The sequence below is a fragment of the Anastrepha ludens genome, chromosome 4, assembly GCF_028408465.1.
Source record: "Anastrepha ludens isolate Willacy chromosome 4, idAnaLude1.1, whole genome shotgun sequence".
Lineage (NCBI taxonomy): Eukaryota > Metazoa > Arthropoda > Insecta > Diptera > Tephritidae > Anastrepha > Anastrepha ludens.
The window spans coordinates 51,639,430-51,657,839 of NC_071500.1; the positions used below are offsets into that span (position 1 = coordinate 51,639,430).

Below are 18,410 nucleotides of genomic sequence, written 5' to 3' on the forward strand. Positions count from 1 at the left end.
AGATAACTTATGTAGTTATGTATATGTGAACCTATTATAAGTACTCTTGGTATATCACATTTCTCACTAATTATATCTCTGTCCATATGACAGCAATAGCAGTAGGTCTACCCTTTCCAAAAGTAAACAATTAATCTGCTTTTAACAACAATATCTGCTTACAGAGTCTTATACTGACTTCAGATGAGATTTCGTTTTTAGGCTCTTATATATGCCCCGCTAAAGGTTTTCTCATGCAGAGTCCGATCCAAATTATTCTATGGTGAATTATTCTATGATATGAGTGTGTGTACGAGTATATAGGCACATCTGGGCATTGGGTTGCGTGAAGGTTCATTTTTCAGCATGCGGCTTATGTAAACACATAAGTGGCGCCCACGCACACTCCTTTCTTCTGCGGAATCCTTGAACAGAGTGCAGAAAATCCCTGAATCTCCAGAAGCGCAGGATGTTTATAGACCATCAGTCGAAAAAATGCCTATTGTTATATATATGTGTGTGTAGATTTATATATGTAGTTATTTATAGTATGCGTTGTTGGTTTGCTGTTGCTGTCGCTGCGATCACTTCATACATCTTTCTAGCTGCTTGCTGCTGAATGTATACTTTCAGCCTAAACTGCAGCAACATGGGCTGTACAAGCTGCCATTACTGTCTGCTGTCTATCCATGATACTATTTATCCAGCGTTCGTCGGTCTGTCTGTACATATATATGCACATATACACATATCTCTGTGTAGCTCATTGTCTGCGTCTGCCATTCAATTGGCTAGTTGGACGATTTATGTAAATAGCAAATATTTAAGATTTTATGAGTTTTCTCGGCATATTTGCGTTGGCAGCGAATAAATGTTGTTTTTGTTGTTTTGCAGTTGCATATGACACGCATACGTCTACAGGCGTATGAAAACTAAAACCAGTCATCACGCAAATGCACACATATACATATGTATGTATTCCCTCGTATACCGATGCACTTCTGAATCAGTGAAAAATATCTATGTGTGTAATTTTAGTTTTATACACGTCCATTTTTATTTCAGATAAACATACGAATGCACGATCTGTAGGAAATTGATCAACCAAGCATATTTGCTGACTTTTTCGTCATGTTTTTATTATCCTCATACAGCACAATAATCTCTACTATAAAGGGACGAGGCATGTTTCTCTTATTGTACGAGGTGGGGCTATCAAATAACACTGGTGACGCTGATTTGATGTGCAGATAATAATAGAAAAGATAATAGGCCTCTTCTATTCGCCACTTCTCTGCTCGCTATCTCTTCTCTACACCTTCAACGTTCTAAGCGAATATGGTATTCCATTTTTCGAAACAGTACAGGAAGTCTTCATATTTCCCCTCATTCATGACATATGTCGCTTCCTCTAACACAGCTTCAATGGACCCAAGTCGTGCTTCATTTAACGTAAACCTCATTTTAGTACACAGATAGATCTCACACAGTGCAAATATTCGCCAAAATAGATAGATAGTATAATACTAGGATGCCATATTTGACTGGAAACCTCTCAGTAGGCAATGAGGAATCAGGAATACATTCCATATTGTTTCGGTGAAGCACGCAAGTTTTTCTCTTATACAATTTAAGTATTTTCCCACTTGTTATTTCACGGAGCTCGGAAGGAACGATAGACAAATAATTTGACATTCAGAAACCTAGTGAAGATGGCTTTAATTTTTTACATGGAGCTGTGATCCCGGCGTGAATCATCTTCATGCCTTATCAGTCCTCTTATAAACTCTGCTCTATGAGTTTTAAAGTTGCAGTAGCTTTATGCTTAAACAACGTTGGGAAACATTACAAACCTATTTTCAAAATCAATGTTGTGTAGCCTAAGCAGTGAGTTTTTTGCAAAGAAACTTTGTCCTACTGTTCACAAGTTTATGCAAAAAGTTTTTGAGACTGTCATACTATATTAGTGGAGCATCATCACAGACCCCTTCATTGTACGGTTCGCACTTATGAGAATATGGATGCCATAAGCGAGAATATGTGACTCAATCCCGGAACATCGTCTCAACTTCAACTTCATCGTCTCGATTTCAACTAATCAACATTACACGCACCAGCCTGATGCGAACTTTACCCAGAAGCCTCACAGTATTTGCTTACAAGTACTAATTACCTCAGCAAAGCACACGACCTTTGAGCAGCTCCTGATGGACCATGATTTTGATCGAAAGACTATCTTTTCTGATGAACCGCATTTTCATCGCGGCGGACCTGACCGTCGCATCTTCAAAAATTGGCAGTTTGGTAAACATTCGTGAGCGGTGACATCATTTGTGCGTTTTTCTTTAAAATGGTGCGCTATACGGAGGCATGATAAATAATTTTTTATTCACTTGGTGCAATACCGCACAGCCTACTCCACAATCGATATTTTGCTTGCCCAGTTCAGTAATCGTGTTATCAGCTGTCTCGTCAATGTCAATTCACACCGTTAGACTTTTTTGTGAGAGGCCGTGAGCCGCCCATGTTATGCGAACAATTCAATTTAAGGCAAATATCGTCTAAGCCATTCGTGAGACTCGAGTTTACCAGGATACCGTTCCCAAGTTCTTTTGAAAACTGGGTTAACAGAATATGCTACTGCAAAGGCACTCGAGGTAGCCGCATTATAGTAATCGTATTCCATAAATAATGGGAGTATATTTTCTTTCGAATATATCAACAAAATGCCGAAAGATTTATTTTTGCTAAATTTTTTGAATTTTTAAAAAGAAGTCTCTAATGGTTGCATATTCTCTTTTATTATTTTTTTTTTTCCAACATAGGTACACTCGTTTTTATGAAACGTCTTTGGCCAGAATTTAAAGGGAACGCTCTAATTGCTTCCAAAAATAATAATTCAGGTCATTTGGCATTTGAGTGCGTTTTCTAGAATACACAACTGAACTCGATGCTCACACAAGTGTGTGTATGCAGATTTATAAGCTTATAAAGTATGTATGTGCGAAAGTAGATGCATACATGCTTACATACTTGTGTTTACTCGTATGCAAATATGTACTTGTGTGTCGACCTAAAATTAGGTTAATTTTAAACATTTAAATATACTTTTAAACTTTTTTGCACATTGAGCAAATGGTAATGGAATGAATGAATGAATGGTTAATGGAAATGCTCTGCATATGAAGGACCAACTTATAATAAAAATAAGTTCAATTAATACAAATTATAAATATAATTAATACAAATAAGTTCGGCAAAATCTATAAGCACACATACATACCACTTTGATCGAAAAGTTCCCGGAACAACCCCCAAGTGACGCTCTAAGCCAACTGATTCGAGTTCTGTGTTTTTGTTAGGTTGCTATGTACATCTGTGATTAACATTCTTAACAAAATTTTATCGCTTGTGCTTGACATTTGTAAAAGTTACACCGTCTTGAGTAAATCTACCTCTGCACGTATTTTCGATTTTTTACGTTTTTAAAAGGGGGCTTAAATTTGCAACAACTAATTTTTATTAAATTTCGCGTTAAAAATGGGTTCAATGGGGCGACAACTGTGGCGCTTTTTCTGTAATGATACTCTAAAGAAAGCAGCCGTTTACGGGTGACATTAACGCTTCAGAAAAGATGGTGAGATCATCTATTATGACGAAGTTAGTGACAGGCCGTCAAAAACTGATGAAGACAGCAATAAATCTGGCTAGCAAGACGTTGTAGTTAATGTTTTGGGTTTGCACCGTGGCGCTGCAAAGTTTGTCTCAAAAGATCTGAATTTCATATAAAAAAGGGATCGCTGAAGACATGATTTTCAAGGTGAAATCCATCCCAACATTCATCAAACGCATCATTACAGGAGTGAGTGAAAAGCTCCGAATGAATTAAGACCAAAGAACTCACGTCGTTTTCAGTCAAAAAAGAAATTTCACCAGAAGGTCAGACATGATGACTATTATATGGGCGTTATAAGACGCTTACGTGAAACAATTCGCGAAAAACGAAAGGCTTGCGGGTAAACAACTCGTGGATTTTGCACCCTGATAACGCATCGTCGCACAGTGCCACCATTATCCGTAATAAGAGGTGATATTATGATATTCAAAGAAAAATGCTATTTTTTAATATAAATGATCGGATGTTTTTTTCATTATAAGGTTTGCAGTTAATAGTGGAAAATAACATCAAGCAAATGACCACCACGACCACGCTTAAAGACAATATCCTTCTCATGAAATTTTCCATAACCGAATTGCATAACCGGCTACCCTATGTCCTCGATAGCCTCACGAATTCCATCTTTGAGGTCTTGAATCGACCCTGGGCTGTTGGCGTAGATCTTTTGTTTCACCTGGCTCCAAAGAAAAAAGTCACAAGGTGTTAAATCACAAGATCTCAGTGGCCAATTGTGATCACCTCTTCGAGAGATAACAGGGCCCGGAAACTTTTCCTGTAAAAGATCAATGGTTTCGTTGCTTGTGTGGCACGTCTTGTTGAAAACAAACGTTGTTCAGATCAATACCATCGAGTTCCGGCCATAAAAAATCGTTAATCATCTCTCGATAGCGCAATCCATTCATTCATAACCACTGTTATTGGAAAACCCTTTACATTGCATATAACAAAATCTATAAATATTTATAAATGGATAGATATTTATGTGTATTGCTTATTACGTACAAAATACTTTTTTTAATTTTTTATTATTTTTATATACCATTTGTTATGAACTCGAAGTCTTATTGATTAGATATTTAAATAATTGAGAAAAATATATATATTAATCGAGCAAAAAGAGCATTGCATGGCAATAAAAATTACTTTATTAGCACGCAATCAACTCAGAACTGTGCATTGACCTCTATAATTTTATATAGACTTAATTTCGGTACACTGCAGGGAAAATGTGAAGCATATACAAAATTTACAGTTCAGCAATTCACATTTTTACCAGTTGATCAGAAAAAAGTGAAGCAAGAGAAGTACAGCAGGAAGGGCGAAGTCAAGCTTTATTCATATACACGGCCCACTTTTTTACTTAAATAAGCCGGATTTCTTCATTCATTTGAAAATCAAGGATCCCGCAAATAGTTTCAAAAATTTAGCTTGGTTTAGGATCGTATTATTACCTGAAATATCTCCACATACTCGTATACTAAAAAATAAAATGGTCATAAATTTTAAAAAATAAATCGAAGGTTTAAATTGATGATATATTCGTTGTGTATTATGTAGCAGTTTCTGAACTAAAATCCTCAGAGGAGGAACTTATCGTTGATGGAAAGAGTTGCATGCTATTATCTGTTTCGTCATTTTCAACAATGTATTGCTTAAGATGGCAGATACCTGGTAAATTTCGAAAAAAAAAATTTTTTTAATTCCTTTAAAAATAAATCAAAAATACTTAAATTTAAGTATTTCTTATATTATAGATCGTCAACCGTGACGACTCTATTCTTTGCGTTCGAGCGCTGGGAGAGGTATAGTTACGTTGCCGACTATAGACGCGATTTTCTCAAAACTATATTTTTCGAATTGGCGTACACGATAACGCGAAAAGTTTTTAACCGATCTCCCTCAAATTTTGCACGCATATTTTTTATGGTATTACTTTCTATGTGAATTTACAATTCGAAAATTTTTCGAAAGAATAATTTTTTCGAAGCAAAAATAGTAGGAAAATTCGCCCCAAAATTCATTTTTTTTTTTTTTGAAGTATTTTATTTCGCGAATTTTTTTTTCATTTTTGCGACGACCTTCCTGGAAGAATTGAGTGTACTTCCGCCATTTTAAATGATTAAAATAAAAAAAAACATTTTATATTATTTTAAAGTATAAATAAACTGTATGCCAGTTTTGAAAAAATATATTGGCTTTTTCATTTTAAATAATTTTAATGAAAATCAAGGAAAATATGGCCGTTTACAGGTATCTGTCCTCTTCATACTTAAATCGGAACCACTTGAAAATTTGTTTTCTCGTTTTAAGTTCCTTCGAGATAAAGCTAGTGGATCTGACGATAATAGCAAATGAGTCATTAAATCTTTATTGGTATGCGTCGAGTTATTTTGAGTATTATAAAACCAATATTTTAAATCTTTTGTATGAACTTTCTAAAGCTTATTCAGATAATAAATCTGCCAAAACAGTTTAACACAAATAGTTACTCAAATAAATAAATAAATAGCTCACGAAATATTGATAAATCAAATAACTTAATTACATGCATCGCATTCCTGCAATAAAATTGTATGCACAGAACTAGACAAGTTGTATTAAATATAATTTCTGAGGTATTTTGGTACCCAAGAACTCATCGATTTTTATTTATTTCCCACAAGAGAGGACTACTAGCAACAGAAAAATTGTAAATTAAAGATTTAACCAGACAAGTTACATAAAAAATAAAATAAATAAATAATTTACGCATACACTTCTGTTAGGTATTTGGCCGAGCACCTCCTTCTAATTGTGACGTGCGTCTTAATGTTGTTCCATAAATGAAGGGACCTACAGTTTTAAGCCGACCCCGAACGCCAAATGGTTTTTCATGAGGAGCTTTTTCATAGCACAAATACACTCGGAGGTTTGCCATTGCCTTGTTTAGGGGCGATCGCTATTAAAAAAAACTCTACCTATCACTTTTCTACTTCACGCAACGAGCTTCAAACCTACGCACTCCCAATCGTAGTCACGCATTAACCTATTCGGGTGTGGCGGCCGCCATAATTTACATAATTTGAGTATAATTTATTCAAATTAGATTTTCAAAATAGGTGGTGACCTTTTCCAAAAACATATTTAAACGAAATCTTTATAAAACTCTTCAGTTTGGAACCCATATTGTAATACGTGAATTATATAAATATATTTCAAGTACCAGTTTTCAAGTAAAGTTAAGTTAAATTTCACTTTTCTAACAGAGGGCAACCCTCTTTAAAATCAAAAATATGTTAAAAAATTTTACTCAGAGTTAAAAGTGTGCCAAAAATCATCTAAATCCATCTAACGGTTATGGAGTGAAGATAAATCTCTCATGGCCTCGGTTTTCAATTTCATCAACTTTCAAATCACCCTGTACCACTAAATTGTGTTCTAACTTCCAAAAATAAATAAATGCACACAACTGGTCAAGCTCTTTAATTCAATATCTCACAAACAATGCAGGTCTGACGACATTTACAAAAAATGCTTTCACATATTACAAATATAAATATATTATACATAGATAATCTAAAACAAATGCGAAAAAGGGCATGTATGTAGACACTTTTTCAAAATGTAATATTTTCGCTAGGCGGAAAAAGGCGGAGAAAAGTTTACTTTTCCCTAGTAATAGAGGGTTTACGGCAACGTCAACCATAAAAAAAATGTTAGAACGTTTTTTTATGTCCCTAAATTTTCTCAATTTCGGGGTTTTAGCATCTTCGAACATTTACTTAATATTTAAACAAAATTGTTTTTAATTTTTCTCATGAGAAGAAAAAAAATGTAATTATATTTTTAACAAATCTTTAAATATAAATATAAATATATAATTGGCGCGTACACCCTTTTTGGGTGTTTGGGCGAGCTCCTCCCCCTATTTACATTAACAAATCTTTTACCAACTACTTTTGTATGCCAAGCGTGGGAGTGAAATGGTGTGTACAAATTACTTCTGATTTGAGGAGATGTAAAAGGCATAAAGTCTGTTTTATCACAATATAGGCAAGCAATTTCTATTAGTTGGAGTTTTGGCTTTCAAATGATACCAAAAAGTTCTAGTTCTAGTTTTAAGACTTTCGATTTTTGCATTTTTGCCCATTTTCTGAACACTGTGTGTCGCAAGCATTTTTGCAGATTCGTGGCGTTGTTAGTATGTAATAGCTAGCACTTAAATCAATAAAAGAAAAGAAGTCACGCAATTTAGCTAATGGCACTGAAAAACCACGCTTATAAAACTTACTGCAAGTGGTATACAATATTTGGGGATATATATATTATAACAAAAGTAAACTTTCATTTGTTGTCTTTGATTTTTTCCCGGTTTCGAAAAAAACTCAAAAACAAGTCTTAGCCATTCATAAATTCATTGATTGTTTTTTATGAAGTAAATAAAGTGAAATTACAAAAATATTAAACAAACAACTGTAATAAAAAAAAGACATTAATGAAATTCTACATTACGAAAGCTGCGACATACTTGTTCCACATAAAAATTATTTCTCCCTCCTCGCCGTTAGCAGCTTTTGTAGCAGAAATGCTTTCGGAAAAGGCATGTTTCCTGTGTGTCCCTATTGATCAAAAGGCTGTAGTATATTTCGGCGGCCGCTGTTTGTGCGTAGCTACAATTTAGAAGTGCGAAACACCGTGCGGGAACACCAATTGATGGAAAAAGTTTCTTCTAATCGCGGTCCCTGCGAATGTATTTCTGCCATAAAAAGCTGCTAAAAAAAACCATTTGCCATTCGGAAACATTTGCCATTTGTGAAAAATATCAATTCGCACACCACAAATGGGAAGACGAGCTCGGCCAAACACCCAACAATACACCCTTTGCGCCAATTATTGGTTATTGGTATCAGGTCAGTCCATAAGTTTACGTGTTTGAGTCCGTGCGTTTTTTAAAGGTGGTTTTAAAATTAATAAAATATATATTTAAAGTTTTTATTAATCAATAATATATTTTTCTTCATTATTTACAATGTCTTCCCAACATTTAGGCAAATTTTTATTTCCCTGTTCCAAAAATTTTTTGTCTTTGGACCCAAATACGCTTCGATATCCCTTTTTATAGCTTCTTTTGAAAAGTAGTTCTTGTTACTCATATGGCATTGAAGTCCACGGAAAAGGTGATAATCACAAGGTGCCATATCCGGAGAGCGGCATTATCTCCCATCCGATCTCGTTCAGCTTGCCTAATGTTTGCCTTGCGGTATGAGGTCTTGCGTTGTCGTGCTGAAACAAAACTTCGCGTCTATTCACTAAAGGCGGTCGATTTTTTTTTAAGTGCCTCATTCAGGTTTGATAGCTGATGGGAATAATAATAAGCAGTTATCGTCTGGTTTGGTTTCAGAAGTTCATAATAAACATTACCGGTCATATTCCCCAAATAGACAGGAGAATCTTCTTGGGGTGAAGGTCATCTCTAGGGGTCGGTTCTGATGTTTTATCTTTATCTAACCATTAGCGTTTGCGAACAGGATTATTGTAAAGGACCCATTTTTCATCACCAGTAACGATACGGCTCAAGAAACTTTCATTTTCAAGCCGTTGCAGCAGCTGAGAACACACATTCACTCTCTGCTGAAGGTGGGCGACGGAAAGTCTATGCGGAACCCATTTTCCCAGCTTTGAACCTTTCCCAACTGAACCAGGTGCCTGTGAACTGTTCCGTGCGATGAATTTAACTTCTGAGCTATCATATCGACTGCCAAATTTAGCTCAGCTTCCAAGAGTTCGAGCAAGGCCTCGGAGGTAAAGACCCTAGATCCACATCGCAGTTACCACTTCGGAATTTTGAAAACCACTTTTGCGCAGTCCTTACACTCACGGTATCCTCTCCGTGAACAGTGTTTAATGTGTAAACCATGTTTCCTTATTTATCATGTAAATAAGGAAACTTTAATGTTTTAGGTATGCCCCTATTATTATTATTATTATTGTAGAAGGCCATTACGCACTGCGACCAGAGCTGATCTATTGTGAAAGACCTATTTTGTAACCCTAGAGATTTAGGCTTTTTAAAAATTTTGTTGTTCAGATATGCCCCTAAATATATGCTTTATTATTGATACTGAATTATAGCAGTGCTTTGAGGATAAAATTTAGATTCGGATCAATGTAAGGATAAAGGGAAAGCGGTGAATATGCCGCCGTATATGAATGGTTGGTCTGTGGCTACATTCGGAAGTGCGTAAGTTCGAATTGAAAAGTGCATGAAACACCAAAAAAGAAAGAAAAAGTTTATTTCCTAATATTTCTGCCATGAAAACGCTCCTCATAAAAAATGTGTGAATTTAGATGATTTCTTTATTCTAAAGGCACTAACAAAAATAAAAGCAAAGATATGGAGCATAAGAACAAAGATGAAGTTAAATTTCAATTTTAAAAACAGCATAGAGAGAGAGGGACTGAGAAAAAGTTAAAACGAAAAAACTAGCCAAATAAACACTGTTATTGGTGGAATTTTAGGCCATGAGGGGTTCTAGATTATTTAAATTATTTGAGAGAATTTTACGTTCTTCCGAACTAAGTAAACAGTCTCATTTTTTCTCAAGTAAACAGTCGCATCTGCAGTCTAAACTGAAGGAATGCGCGACCATTCTTTCAGGTCCCAAACTAAATATTAAGAAAACGAATATAAATATAAATGCTACCCAGCCTAATAATATTACCATTTCTGGCCAACAGGTGGAAGAACTTGAAGAGCTCACGTGTTTTGGTGGCCCAATTACTGCATACGACAAAGCGCTTTCGCTGATATAACAACAAAATTAAACAAAACAAAAACAACCTTTGCAATGCTCAAAAAAGTATGGTATTCCAAGCGGCTTACGGAGAAAATGAAAATACGTATTTTTTATTCTAACATCAAACCGGTCATATTGTATGGTTGCGAATCCTGGCCAACATCAGTGGAGATTGTATTTAAACTGCAAGCGTTTGTAAATCGATGCCTCCGCACAATAATACGCGCTTGATGGCTAGAACACTGGATAGCGAACGCTGAAATGCAAAAAAAGGTCCCATCAAGTTACAATGGACGTCGAAATTAGTAAGAAGAAGTGGGCGTGGATCGGACATACCCTCAGAAAACTAACCCAAGACACACCAACGATAGCTTTACAGTGGAACCCACAAAGTATAGACGCAGGGGTAGACCAAGAGGATCCTGGCGAGGCAGCCTGCATGACGAAATAGCACACAACGATCTTACCTGAACTCAATTGAAGCAAAACGCGAACGATATAAATAAGTGGAAATCATTAACTTTGGCACTATGCGCCACATTATCAGCGCATAAGCAAACTATAATAATGAGCGAAATTGTAAGCATAATTAAAATTCTGAAATTTCCCAATTTATTTTGTGCAGAATATTTCAAAATCTCTTTTAACGATGTAAATCTTTGAGCATAACAGATCGTTAAGTATGTTGCACACTTTATTTAGGTAGTTGGTAGAATTTTATATACATACATACATACATAGTATAGTAGTGCAAATACATATATTTCGTTGCCTCAGAGAATACTATATGATTGTCAAATTTGTAGGATTGTACATAAAAAACTATGCAAGCATAAATGAGTAAATAAGCTTTCACACTTCCACGCAAACACTTATTTATATAAATATTATATTAATTACATAGTTGTATGAATATATGCCTTAAATTATGTATGCGGAAATACGAGTGTAATGGCCTACTTTTAGGATGCCAAGGCGTTACTTTTTTGTTTTAGATGACGGACTTTTGGGCATGTAAATTGAGAGGACATGTATGTGTTCACCATGAGCAGTACTCTTTGTATATATGCATAATATATACATATATATTTAAGCACATGTATGTATGTATATCGAAAAGCAAATTCATACGCATTTATATTTAGTTTTTAGATTTGCTAACATAATGAGTACTTCGAGAGTACAAATTGTGTTAGCTACAATTTTATTCATTCAACTCTCAAATAGATTATTCCGCACGAAAAATTGCAAAATTTTGCGCGAAATATTTTTGTTAAATGTAAGTATATTATGCAATCTCATGAGTGCTCCTCCTTATAGAACTTTTTTTGCTCTTTTCTCTATAAATGATATTTTTGGTTAATAAATCATAAGAGAGTTAATATATTTTAAAGAATGTATATGGTAAATATCAGATTGTCACGGAATAGAGGATTTGAACTAAATGAGTTAATATTGTTCGCTTATTCCTCAATGATATGAACTATATACACAAATGAAATTTAATTTATTATTATTGGCCTGTGATTCTGGGCGACTGCGTGACTGATTTGTGAGTTAAAAGTCACTTATGCGAAATATCTTAAGCCAATATGACACTGTCGGCTGCATAAAAATACTAAGTAGAATCTATTACGATGCTGTGGTGGCACGAAAACACGTTTGCTTCATAATGGCATAGTTTTGCGCCGCTTTATTTGCGACAAAATTTATTTAAAAAATAACAATTTTTGTTGAGTTTAAACAGACTTTCCAACATGAAAAACTTTAAAATATAGTAATAAAAAATGAAAACAACTATTATTAACGCTTTTCTCAATAATAATTTTGGTCCATGAAGTACGTAATTTTAGCACTGGAGTTAAATAGAACTTAGAGAAATTTCGTTCGTTAATTTTTATTCTTGGCATTCCACTCATCTTGTTCATGTATGAATTTACTCTCATTGCGCTTACCTTTTTAATGTTGCACAGCGTTATTTATTTATTTTTTTTTTTTTTAGGTTTAAAATAAATACTGTTTGTGGGGTTTCAATAGGTTAATTATATTTTAGTTTAAGAAAATGTTGGTAAATATTTGTCTTATTATTAATTCATGTTTTTTAATCAGGTTTATTTTATAATTCTTGCTTAATATATTAATATTTTCGTTTAATTTATATATATATTCTTTTCAATATTTTTTTTTTTTTTTTTTGGGATTGAAATTATAAAGTAGTTGGTTTTTACAAATTTTCAATATTAAATATTTGCCTTTTTATAGTTTATCGTTCGCGTAAATTTTTAAAGTACTCTTTTAAGTTAAATTATTTTTTCATTAATATTTCCAACAAATTAGAATAGGCTTTATATTCCAGATATTTTCCATGAAATCTTCATTATTTTATTAAATTTTATCTTCTTTTTTTATATTTTCTTCATTTAAGTTTTTTTTAATCTTTAGTTACATAGTCAACTTATATTCACATGCAGATTTCATACACATACATATATACGCATGCAAACTTTTACCTTCATTCACTATTACGGCATTTTATATATGCACATACATATATATACATAAGTAAATATCCATACATTACTTACCATTATCGACCTAGTTTAATTCGATTTGCATTTTTAAAAACTGTTGGCAAGATTTGACAGCCAAAATTTACATATGCCATGCCACTCAAGGGCCTCCTTTGCTACGCACACAACTCTCCTAGTGTACACTACAACTACAAGTATGCGAATTTCCATTTCCGCATCTACATTTTGCATCAACATAGATTGTAGTGGACAATCTATTGTACTACAGTATAAGTACAACATTGACTGCGTTTACGATTCGGGCTCGTGGACCCATCGTAGTGGAAATGTAGTTTTGTAATGGGAGCAATTTTTCACAGACTATACACAAAACTTCATTCAACGAATCTTCAAACACAACACAAACAAGACCACACAAACTCATACAATGCATGGTTAACCCGAAAAATTGCAATGAACATTGCTAGTAGGAAGGAAATACAAATAATTTGCACATTCTTCGTGGCACTTTGATTACATGCATTTAAAAGTTTCACTTTTGATCTAATTTAATCATTTCAAAACACTAATAAATAAAATAATGATGCATCGTTTTTGGCGCTTCTTTGACCACAGCCACACAATTCGACTACTAACCTAACCCACAGTCGCCATTTCACTACTAGCGCCTGCAAGTCCTGCGCGTAGCACAATAAATACGGAAGCAGTGCAACACTCGTTTGTACCTTTTTGTGAAACCGCAGCTCATTGTTTTCTCGTGCTTTTGCCTTTTGCCATTGTCCACGTCGTCGCCGCCGTTGTTGTCCGCCGCACTGTGTGTTGCTAGCGCAAAAACATTTGCTGCTACTCCCACTATTCGACTACTCCAACATCCACAACAACTATCCGCGCGAGCTCCCTCTGACTTTACTATTAACTAGCTTTTCTTTGTTGGCTTTTGTTGCCGCTACTGCTTTCTTATTTTTCTCTTTTGAATCGAATTCGTTTTCTGCACTTCTGTGCTTCTTTCGTCCTTTTCGCTCTTTTTAGTGCTCCTTTAAAGGTTTGCTTGCTTTAATTCAACGTGACTTCGCTATTTCATATGTACATACGTACGTATAAGTACTTTTCCGCGCTTGTTTGCTCCTTTCTTTGTTTGAAGTAATTTCTTGCCCTGTACGGCAGTCAGTCACATGTTCGCTTTACAAATCTGCAGTGTGTTTTTAGGCGTTTTTCGCATTGGTCACTGGTCACATATGTACCCTAGTACGTTTATATGTGTGTAGTTAATGATACTTAACACCCACTCGTTTTGGCTTTTGCTAATGAAAAATGCTGTTAGTCTGGCCTGTTGTTGGCTGTATTCCATTAATGGGACCACACTCTGTGTCATTTAATAAAATTCAGCATTTATTTGCTTCCGGCTGATAAACGTGCATATTATACACACAGACGTACATAAATATGTAAGTTTGTGGGATTTTACTGAAAACTGGAAACCCTCCACGGCCTTAAAGAAAATCAACACAAACACTGCATACGCGGCAGTTGTAGCTCCATTAGCAATGTTGAATAGCGCTTACAGTTGGTCGATTTACTAAGGCTCCCCTTGCTCCTGCAGCCACTGTACACGCGTTCCTCTGTCCAGTATCTCGATGCTGCGCCTGGCAGTCGGAATCGTCCTCGAACTCGGACGCAAAATGTGTGCCTTTTCTGTCTCTGCCTTTGCTTGTACTGCTGCCGTCCAACTCCTGACATATGTTCGTATGTGCGGATTCGCCGGTTCTGCGGTGTTCTTTCGTTCGGTGTTCGCTTTTTGGGTAGCTCACTATTTTACTGACTAGCTACTTGGAGTAAAAATTTTTTTGCTCAACAATTTATCAACTTTTCATCATTATTTTGAATGAAATTTCTATCGTTTTCAATGACTACACGTTTACACTACACGATTATTTAGTTTTCATTAATTTAAAACTAGTTTACTAGCAATTAATTTACGATTTTTTCCTATTTAAAATTGTGCTCACTTACGTCTACGTATTGTTTCGATATTGAACTTTTTCGGATTTACATTTTTAACGAAGGGTGGTTTATTGATTTTTTACACGCACACGCCACAACGACCTACAATTGCGTGCATGCGCAGTGAGTACAATATTCTCAGTTGCTCGCAAAGGCAGGCAGAGTTTACTGCCTCAATGCTTTGGATTAGGGTGATTTCCAAGTACTTTGTGTGGGTGATTCTTAGCGAATGTGCTCACAGTGTTACATTGTTTTTTTCTTCATTATGTATTTGTTGTAATACGTTAAATGATGTCTCTTCGAATAGGAGAGCAAATAAAGGTGGTAGCTCAATACACGCTTGCTTTGTTGGTTTTGCTTTTACAACTGTCAAAACATAATAGAAATGCAAAGTTCATACACTACTTGGTAAATGGCAGCATTGTCTCACGCTCTTCAAATGCTTTAAAGTGTCAAATAACGCAAAGTTATATTTGACAGCGCTTTTTCAGTTTTCATCATTTCATTTTAATGCGTCACTTCGTTAGCTACATAAAATCTTTCAAATTAAAGCAGAGCCAGTAAAGCAACTCAATGCTAGCGCCTTAATTGCGCCATTCCCCGCAAAAGCTATATGGTATCAAGTAAAAGATATTTTATACTTGTGATCGCTTTTCTACGAACTGTCAAATTCAGGATGCGACAACTACTTTGTCAAATTTGCTTAGAAGTCAACGAAGAGAGATAGTGGAAGAAAAGATATAATAATAATTTATAATAATAAATAATAAAAAGTGTCAATTACAAATATTACCAAAGCAAGAAACTATTAAAATTTAAAAATCACCTCCACTTTCTCATGAGATATCTTTCATCAGATTTGTCTTTAGACGGTTGTTTCCATAACTCTACGAACGGGTAGTCCCAAAGAATCAGCTTTACATGCTCCTCCTCCTCAATAAGATTTTATATTTTTTTCAATCGCTTAATTGCACTAACATAGCTCAACGACATAATTAAAATGAAACGAAAATAGTATCTATCTATTTAATTGACTCTGTCTATGTGAGCGTCTCCATAAAAAAACAAGTATTCAGCTGTCAAAGCGCAGCAAATGGCAAGGCGACGCCAAAATTGCGTAAAGACGAGCCTTAAGCATTTTGGAGAATAAAATATGTACTCACATAACTGCAACTCACTGATTTACAATAATGGCAGGGTGAACCAAATGAAATTGTTTTACAGATTTTGAATTGAAATTGTTTTTAAAATTACTGAATATATGCGTTTTATGCCATATGAATCCGAACTTATCAGATTTTACTAGATTTTTCCAAACTTTATTTGACGGATCTCCGTATGCAAAAATCTAGAAATTATAGTGCATTTGAGAGCAAAATTGAGGTTCCCTCTCTATAGATACTACCAAATAAAATATTAAGTTTAATGAAATTGTAATATTTAGTAGGCATTTCTTTTTGCCTGTTTAAGTTATTCATGAAGTATATTTGGCATACAGTTAACTAATTTTTTAGTCTCATTTGGACTAAAGTTTCGCCATTCCTATTGAAGTACCTAATTTATTTAGTGTTTTAGTTTTTTAACGACACACCTACCGAATTCATCCGAAAAATGTTCGATAGGATTCAAGTCTTGAGACTGTAGTGGTGTGGGAAGAATGTAAGGCTCATGATGTATGATCCACATACGCACATCGTGGGCAGAATGCTTGGGCTCATTATCTGGTTGAAAATAAAAGTTATTTCCAACACTCAGTTTGCAAGTTTTGTTATAAAAAATTAAGGTAAAGTGATTTATCCATAATAGCCTCAATAAATACAATACTACCCACGCCTGCCGTTGGCACGTATCCCCACACCATTACACTCTCTCCACAACGTTTCACTGTACATACTCAATGTATTTCTTTTTTCGAATTCGGTATTGGGTTTTCTCCAGACTCGAATCCTTCCATCCGATTGAAAAATATTGAACTTACTCTCGTCGCTAAAAATAACGTTGCCCCAGAAATCAAGTGGCTTATTTTTATATTGTTTTACGAACTCTATCCTCTTATTTTTATTAACTTTGCTGATGAGTGGTTTCCTTGGAGCCATTCGCGAGCTATACCCGGTACGTTTCAAGGCCCTGCGAACTGTTCTTTTTATTTTTCTTGTTATATGGCGTTCATCCGGTTCAACCGGTTCCGAAAATTGCGGTTCTTTAATGCCTCGGCAGCAACCACGATATATTTACATAAAAATACTCAATCTCATTGCTCTACTTAAAGAAAATATCTTCGTTAATTTTTTAACGCTTTAGGGGCCAACTATGTGCATAACATCGACGTTGTATTAGACAAAATTAATGAAACTAATAACATAATGAAATATTAAAAGTTGAGAGTTACACAATCATCTGCCTTGCATTAGCATCAGCATTGTCAATGCGAACAGCTTCATATAAATGTATGTGTTCACCCCCACCCTGTTGAAATGAAGCTGAAGCAAACCCAATTGCAATCTAAAGCTGTATGCGAACGACCCTTAAATACGAGTATGAGCGCTTTCGTCTGTTATAATTCAGTTGAAATTAATGTATGGTTTTTGTGTTTGCTATTTCAGCGCTTACCGATAACTGATTCAGCGGTAAAATGTAACAATTTGATATGTATAAAGTTATATTAGGGCCAGTTCTCAGTGCTAGTTCAATTATGCTTTCCTATTAAAATAAATTAAAAAAACAAAATTTCAACACAGTTCAACTAGTACTGAAAAGTTGGCCCTAAATACTTGTACAAATACATTCGCATTGGGACATGTGTAGTAAAAATTGTGACAGGGTTACGAACAAGATATTAGTTTCCTAATGCTTATTAAAAGCCGTAAACCTTTAAAAACTATAATTTATGTTTAGACTAGCTTTAACCCGCAGCCCCGCTCGCGTAGGAGTAGTTTTGAGGGACATCAGGATATGTATATTATATAAAAAAATTACAAACAATAATTTCATAGAAAATAATTTCAATCAATACCCGGCATCCGTTGCTATGCCTCGTTGAATAAAATCAAAACAACCAATCAGAAAAATATCAAACAAAATTATTTTTATTAATTTTCTATCTCAAACCGTTTTTGAACTTTGCATTTGGGTCATAGTTGAACAGCTTATGCGGATTATGAAGTCTAGAGCGTGCTATAAATAGTGGGAAATAGGAAAAACTAAGATTTTTTAGATTAAATTTAAGCAAATATTCGATTATTAGTGACGATGGGTGTTGTCGTTTCGTAGTGATGCACGGACAACGTACAGACATTCATCTTTATAGTATAGATATGTAATTATAATGAAATACCTAAGTAAATATGATTCCTATAATAACTGAAACCTATTAAGGGAAGTCTGTCCGTCATTTAGATATATGAAAAAATACAATGGATCATATTACGATCATTTAGGGGATAT

At 34.7% G+C, this 18,410-nt stretch overlaps 1 protein-coding gene across 1 annotated transcript in view; it reads right to left on the minus strand.

Annotated features, from left to right (window-relative positions):
* Window positions 1–14,964, minus strand: part of LOC128862287 (protein SCAI) — a 45,018-nt gene extending 30,054 nt beyond the window's left edge. The window contains exon 1 of the mRNA XM_054100830.1: window positions 13,691–14,964. The gene's annotated coding sequence lies outside the window, so the exon portion shown is untranslated. The remainder of the gene's footprint in view (window positions 1–13,690) is intronic.
* Between the last annotated feature and the right edge of the window lie 3,446 nt (window positions 14,965–18,410).